The sequence below is a fragment of the Empidonax traillii genome, unplaced genomic scaffold (genome assembly GCF_003031625.1).
Source record: "Empidonax traillii isolate 1590-97213 ecotype Southwest subspecies unplaced genomic scaffold, ASM303162v1 scaffold268:size1028579, whole genome shotgun sequence".
NCBI lineage: Eukaryota > Metazoa > Chordata > Aves > Passeriformes > Tyrannidae > Empidonax > Empidonax traillii.
This window is the reverse complement of record NW_020955461.1, coordinates 357-6295: the sequence shown is the minus strand read 5'-3', so window position 1 is coordinate 6295 and position 5939 is coordinate 357. Positions and strand designations below refer to the sequence as shown.

Genomic DNA, 5939 nt, shown 5'->3' with positions numbered 1-5939 from the left:
CCACTGAAATCTACCTGAACAGGTAAGTGCTTCTGCCTACAAGCTCACTGTATCCACAGCTATCAAGCACAATAACAGCATCAGCACCAACTCAGCTCTTAGATGACCTGAAGTGACACAAATCAATGGCCATCACTCACATTAAAAGCTGCTCAAAGAGACACAGAAATCTCAGCAGTGGGACCACCAGTCTCTGCTGCTCCATCAGCCACCTCTCCCCACCCCTCTTCTTTCACACACTCTTCTATTCAGAACACTGGTTCAGAGTGTACCCTGGGAAATAGCCCCTGAAAACAAAGGGGCCCAGGAGGCATGGACATGCTTCAAGAAGGAACTCTTGAACGCACAGGAGCAGGCTGTCCCAGTGTGCCGAAAGGCAAGCCAGCGGGGAAGACAACTGATCTGCCTGAACAGGGAGATTCTGAAGAAAATAAGGGTACAAAAAAGAGCCTACCGACTATGGAAAAAAGGGTTGGCTACTCAGGAACAGTTTAGGAATGTAATTAGGTCTTGTAGAAAGAAAATTAGAGAGATGAAGGCAAACTTTGAACTCAATCTTGCCACTTCCATTAAGGATAACAAAAAGTCTTTCTATAGATACACCAGTAACAAAAGGAGGGGCAAGGAAAACCTCCATTGGACATGGGCAGGAACTTAGTTATCAAAGATGAGGAAAAGGCTGTGGTATTTAACACCTTCTTTACCTTAGTTTAAAACAGTGAGACAGGTTGTCCTGAGGACAGCTGGCTTCTGGAGCTTGTAGACAGGGATAAGAAGCTGAATAGCCCCCCTGTAATCAAGGAGGAAACAGCGACCTACTGAGCCACTGGGATGCTCACAAGTCTATGGGACTGGATGGGATGCATCATAGGGTGATGAGGGAGTTGGCAGAAGAGCTCTCTAAGCCACTCTCCACCATTTACCAACAGTCCTGGCTCATTGGGGAGGTCCCAGACGATTGGAAGTTGGCCAATGTCACCGATCTACAAAAAGGGCTGGAAAGAGGACCCAGGAAACTACAGGCCTGTCAGCCTGACCTCAGTGCCTGGCAAGGTTATGGAGCAGATCATCCTGAGTGCAATCACACAGCACCTACAGGATGGACAAGGGATGAGACCCAGTCAGCATGAGTTTAGGAAGGGTAGGTCCTGTCTGACCAACCTGATCTCCTTTTATGATCAGATGACCTACCTGGTGGATGAGGGAAAGGCTGTGGATGTGTCTATCTGGACTTCAGCAAAGCCTTTGACACTGTCTCCCATAATATACTCCTGGAAAAGCTGGCAGCCCATGGCTTGGACAGGGACACTCTCTCCAGTTAGTGGCCAGTCATTAATGATCTCCCCTAGGGATCAGTTTTGGTTCCAGCTCTGTTTAATATTTTTATTGATGATTTAGATGAGGGGATTGAGTCCACCATTAGTAAATTTGCAGATGACACCAAGTTGGGAGGGAGTGTCAACCTGCCGGAAGGCAGGAGGGCTCTGCAGAGGGACCTGGAGAGTTGGGCTGATTACAGTGTGATGAGGTTCAACAAGGCCAAGTGCCGGGTCCTGCACTTTGGCCACAACCCCCTGCAGCGCTACAGGCTGGGCACAGAGTGGCTGGAGAGCAGCCAGGCAGAAAGGGACCTGGGAGTTTGGAGTGACAGGAAGCTGAACAGCAGCCAGCAGTGTGCCCAGGTGGCCAAGAAGGCCAATGGCATCCTGGCCTGGATCAGGAACAGTGTGGCCAGCAGGAGCAGGGAAGTGATCCTTCCCTTGTACTCAGTGCTGGTGAGGCCACACCTGCAGTGCTGTGTCCAGTTATGGGCCCCTCAGTTCAGGAAGGATGTTGAGGTGCTGGAGCGGGTCCAGAGAAGAGCAACCAGGCTGGTGAAGGGACTCGAGCTGCCCAGGGAGGTGGTGGATTCTCCATCCATGGAGGTATTTAGGATGAGACTGGATGTGGCACTCAGTGTCATAGCCTAGTAACCACAGTGATAGTGGATCAAGGGTTGGACTCGATCTCAGAGGTCCTTTCTAACCTGGCTGATTCTACAATTTTGTGATTCCATGTCTAGAACCTACACACAAAGGTTCCTACCATCAGCTCTCTCCTCTCTCCACAGAGATGCTTAAAATCTTTACACCAGTTCCTTGTCCTCTACACTGCAGTCCTGGCCATAATCTCCTCCATCACAGGAAGAACAGAAAAATAGCAGGGGGAAAGGATTGGTAATGAGGACATTTATCTACCTGAGAAAAGAACAACCATCACTATTTTCTTGCTTGGTTCTCAGCACCCAAGAAGTCAGAGGCAATGAGATAAATGCAAATTCAACCAAAAGCTGGTTACATATAATGCAGGGCAACCACAGGGCAGAGTCAAACAGCATCAGAAACCTCTGTTGAGATCATGATAGACTGAGAAATAAGAGTGTCCTAAGCTAATGCACAGAGTAGAGAGATCTCCCAATATCTTCTCAGTTAACATATACAGGCACTTCAGAAACAGTTCCTGGATTCTGCATCCCATCCTCCATAAGGATCCCACTAAAGATACAGCCATAATTCCTGCAGCCTTTCAGAAACCTCCCAGTGGGAAAAAAAAAGAAATGCACAGGAGATATTACATATAAGAAGGAATCCACACAGGAGATGGCACGACACTGACTCTGGCAGTGAACAACCTGTCTCCACTTCTCAATTTCATTCCAATTGCATAGCTACAAGTCTACCAATCATTCCTGCTAATTTTTAATAAACACACTCTACACTCAGCATTGCAACATTTAATATATGCCTGCCTTTTTCCTCTACAAAGGTTAAGCTGTAACAGTCACGAGGCAGCACCAGAGGGAAGCAGTCAAGGGCTCAAAACTAATGATCTAGACTGCCTGTGATCACAGAAAATTACAGGTTGCTTTTAATATTCCATGAAGAATTTCAGAACACAGCAACAAGTAGTCCATCATATCATTGCTCAGTATAAGGTTGTCTTGGTTCTCACTGGCAGAAGGATCTGTAGTTCTTTCCCTGACAATAAATAATCAAGCCTGGTAAGACTCAAGCAGACAGAGGACATGCAACACACATCAACAATACCAACACAGCTGGGAAAACCCTCCAGAACAAAACCCTGTGATTTTCTGCAATGCTCTACAACCACGCTGGATTCCCTGTATCAGCCCCTGCACAGGAAGGATCACTGTTTAATTTTCATCAGCCTTGGAAGTTTCATACAGGCAATCAGATCAGCAATATCCTCTATCAGTGAAAAGGGTCAATGGTACGTTCCAGCACAAGAAAGCTGGATAGTTGCTTCACTACCTCTGCTAACAGGAGCAGATCCAGACTATTGCTGTGTTTAAGCAAAAGGAAAAGTGACATGTTCTGTGGTGCCAAAAAATTAAATGGCAGTCTGGTGGCAGCATGATGCTTCTCTTGAAGCTACATCCCTGTGTTGTGACTGACAAACAGAAGTTTAGTTCCCAGAGGAAGCTGCACACAAACATCCCTACAGTGTGGCAGAGCAGGCGCTTCACAATGCACATGGCAGGTACAGGGGTCACTTCCAATGCACCATGAACAAGACACGCAGCACTATGCTCCTGCTAATCCAGAAGAGTCCACAAGGAATCTGACTGCATCTTCACATCTGAACTCCCAGCTAACGGCCGATCTATTTGGGCTAAGTTTCACGAGCAACAACTGCTGAACCAGGTCTTTAAAATTATACACCTAAACAAGGCACAAACACCCTGACCCAACCAGCCACTAAATGCTAAGATATGCTGAGAACATGGGAGACACCAGATCCAGGAATGAAATGGCTATATTATGAGGTTCCATGTTTTCAGGAAAGGTTCAAGTTACAGGATTGTTGCAAAGTGACAATACTTGATGCACAAGCAAATGATTTGAGAAACAAAGGGGCCAGAACTGGAGCTCTTTTGTAAGATTTCGCTCTTCATTATGAGATTGACAATTCTCTTCATTAAAAGAATAACATTAGTTCTCAACACACGATCTAGTAACAGTCTAAACTGCAGAGTAAAATCGATGTACCTTCAACAGATTCGGGATAGAAAAAAATTAACTCCATGTAATTCTGACAAGGCTTTCTAACTCCAAGTTCACAATTCCACATACATGGCTTCCAAAACTGGCCCCAGAAACGCTACTGCTGCAGTGCTGAACCTGAGCTAATTAGGTGCCAATGGACCCACCAGAACATCTAATCTAGTCAGGAACTGTGAATTAAGGTTGAGAATCTTGGTGACCCCAGGCTAACAATTCCATTTACACTGCCCTGAAAGCAAATGGGGTTCAAGGGGAGATTACGTAAGAGAAAAACGAAATCCAAAATTTCTATATTCCTCCCTTATAAACAATTCACATAATCAGAGAATCAATTAGATTGGAAAAGACCTCTGAGATCAAGTCCAACTATGACTGATCACCACCACGTCCACTTGACCATGGCACTCAGGGCCACGTCTGATCTTTCCTTAAATACCTTCAGGGACAGTGACTCCACCACCCCCCAGGGCAGCCCATACCAGCATCTAATCACCCCTTCTGGGAAGAATTTCTTCCCAGTGTTCAACCCAAACCTCCCCCAGCGCTGCTTGAGGCTATGTCTTCTCATGCTGTCGCTGCTTCCCTGGGAGAAGAGGCCGATCCCCACCTGGCTACAACCTCCTGTCAGGTGGTCGCAAAGTGATAAGATCACTCACCCCTGAGCCTGCTCTTCTCCAGGCTGAACACCCCCCGCTCCCTGAGCCGCTCCTGCCAGGACAGGCGCTCCAGACCCATGCCCGCTGTGAGCCCCGGCTCTGCACCTGCTTCCCCGCTCCCACGTGCGACGCACCCGCTCCCGGCCGCTATTTCTGTCACCAGGGAAGGGCCCGGTCCCGGCGGGGACACGTCCCGTGCCGAACTCGCTATCCCAGGATAGTGGGTCCGGCAGCGTGTCCGTCCCGCCCCTCGCCCCGCCGGCACCGCCGTAACTTTCCCGCGGGCAGGGGGTGCTTGCGGGCCCGGCGCTCCCGGCTCGCCGCTGCCCGGCCCTGCCGCCGCCGGGGGTCACGCCGCCCGCCCATTCATTCCCGCCCCGCCGGGCGCTCTCCGCCGCCGCCTCCCTTCTCCCCCTCTCCCTCCCTCCCGTGTGCGGCCCCGCCGGTTTTGTTCCCCCCGCGCCGGCGCCGGCACCGGTCGCCACCGCCCCCCGCGCGGCGGGGGCCGGCCAAGGGGAAGGCCCAGGCCCGGAGCGCAGGGGAGGGGGGAGCGCGGCGGGCCCGGCGGGCGGGAGCGGGAGCGGGATGAGGAGCACACGGCCCCGGGCACACTCACCCTCGGAGCTCCGGGCGGCGGGCGCGGGCCGGGGGGCCGGGCCGGGCTCCCCCGCCAATGGCGGCGGCGGCGGCGGGAGGCGGGGCCGCGTCACGTGCGCGGCGGCGGCAGAGGCGGGGGCGGGGCCGGGACGCGGCACCTCCCTCGCCCGCCGGCAGGGGGCGCTGCCCCATCGGGGGGGCCGGCCTTGCGTGAGAGCTCACAGCGGGGTCTGTGGAGGGCGGGGACGGTCACGGGTCCCGAAACACGGGGGCGCAGAAACACAAATTAGGTTAGAAAAGACCTCGGAGATCACTGAGTCCAACCTATGACCGAACAGCACCATGTCAACCGTGGCACTCAGTGCCATGTGCAGTCTTGCCTTCAACACCTCCAGGCATGGTGACTCCACCACCTCCCTCGGCAGCCCATGCCAGTGTATAATCGCCTTTTCTGCCAAGAATTTCTTCCTAATGTCCAACCTACAGCTCCTTAACTTAACTATATATAACATGTGTTATGTATAAGTTAACACTAAGTGCTGCTTAATACTATGTCCTCTCATCCTGTCACTAGTTGCCGTGGAGAAGAGACCTCTTTTCAGGGAGTTGTAGAGAGTGATAA

At 51.3% G+C, this 5939-nt stretch overlaps 1 protein-coding gene across 3 annotated transcripts in view; it reads right to left on the bottom strand.

Moving 5' to 3' along the window:
• The window catches only part of CHAMP1 (chromosome alignment maintaining phosphoprotein 1), a 13765-nt gene extending 8382 nt beyond the window's left edge, over nt 1-5383 (bottom strand). For 2 of the 3 annotated variants that reach the window (XM_027889647.1, XM_027889650.1), the window contains exon 1: nt 4826-5021. The gene's annotated coding sequence lies outside the window, so the exon portion shown is untranslated. Of the gene's footprint in view, nt 1-4825; nt 5022-5336 lie in introns of those variants that run through there. The other variant, XM_027889649.1, reaches the window with a different exon arrangement.
• Between the last annotated feature and the right edge of the window lie 556 nt (nt 5384-5939).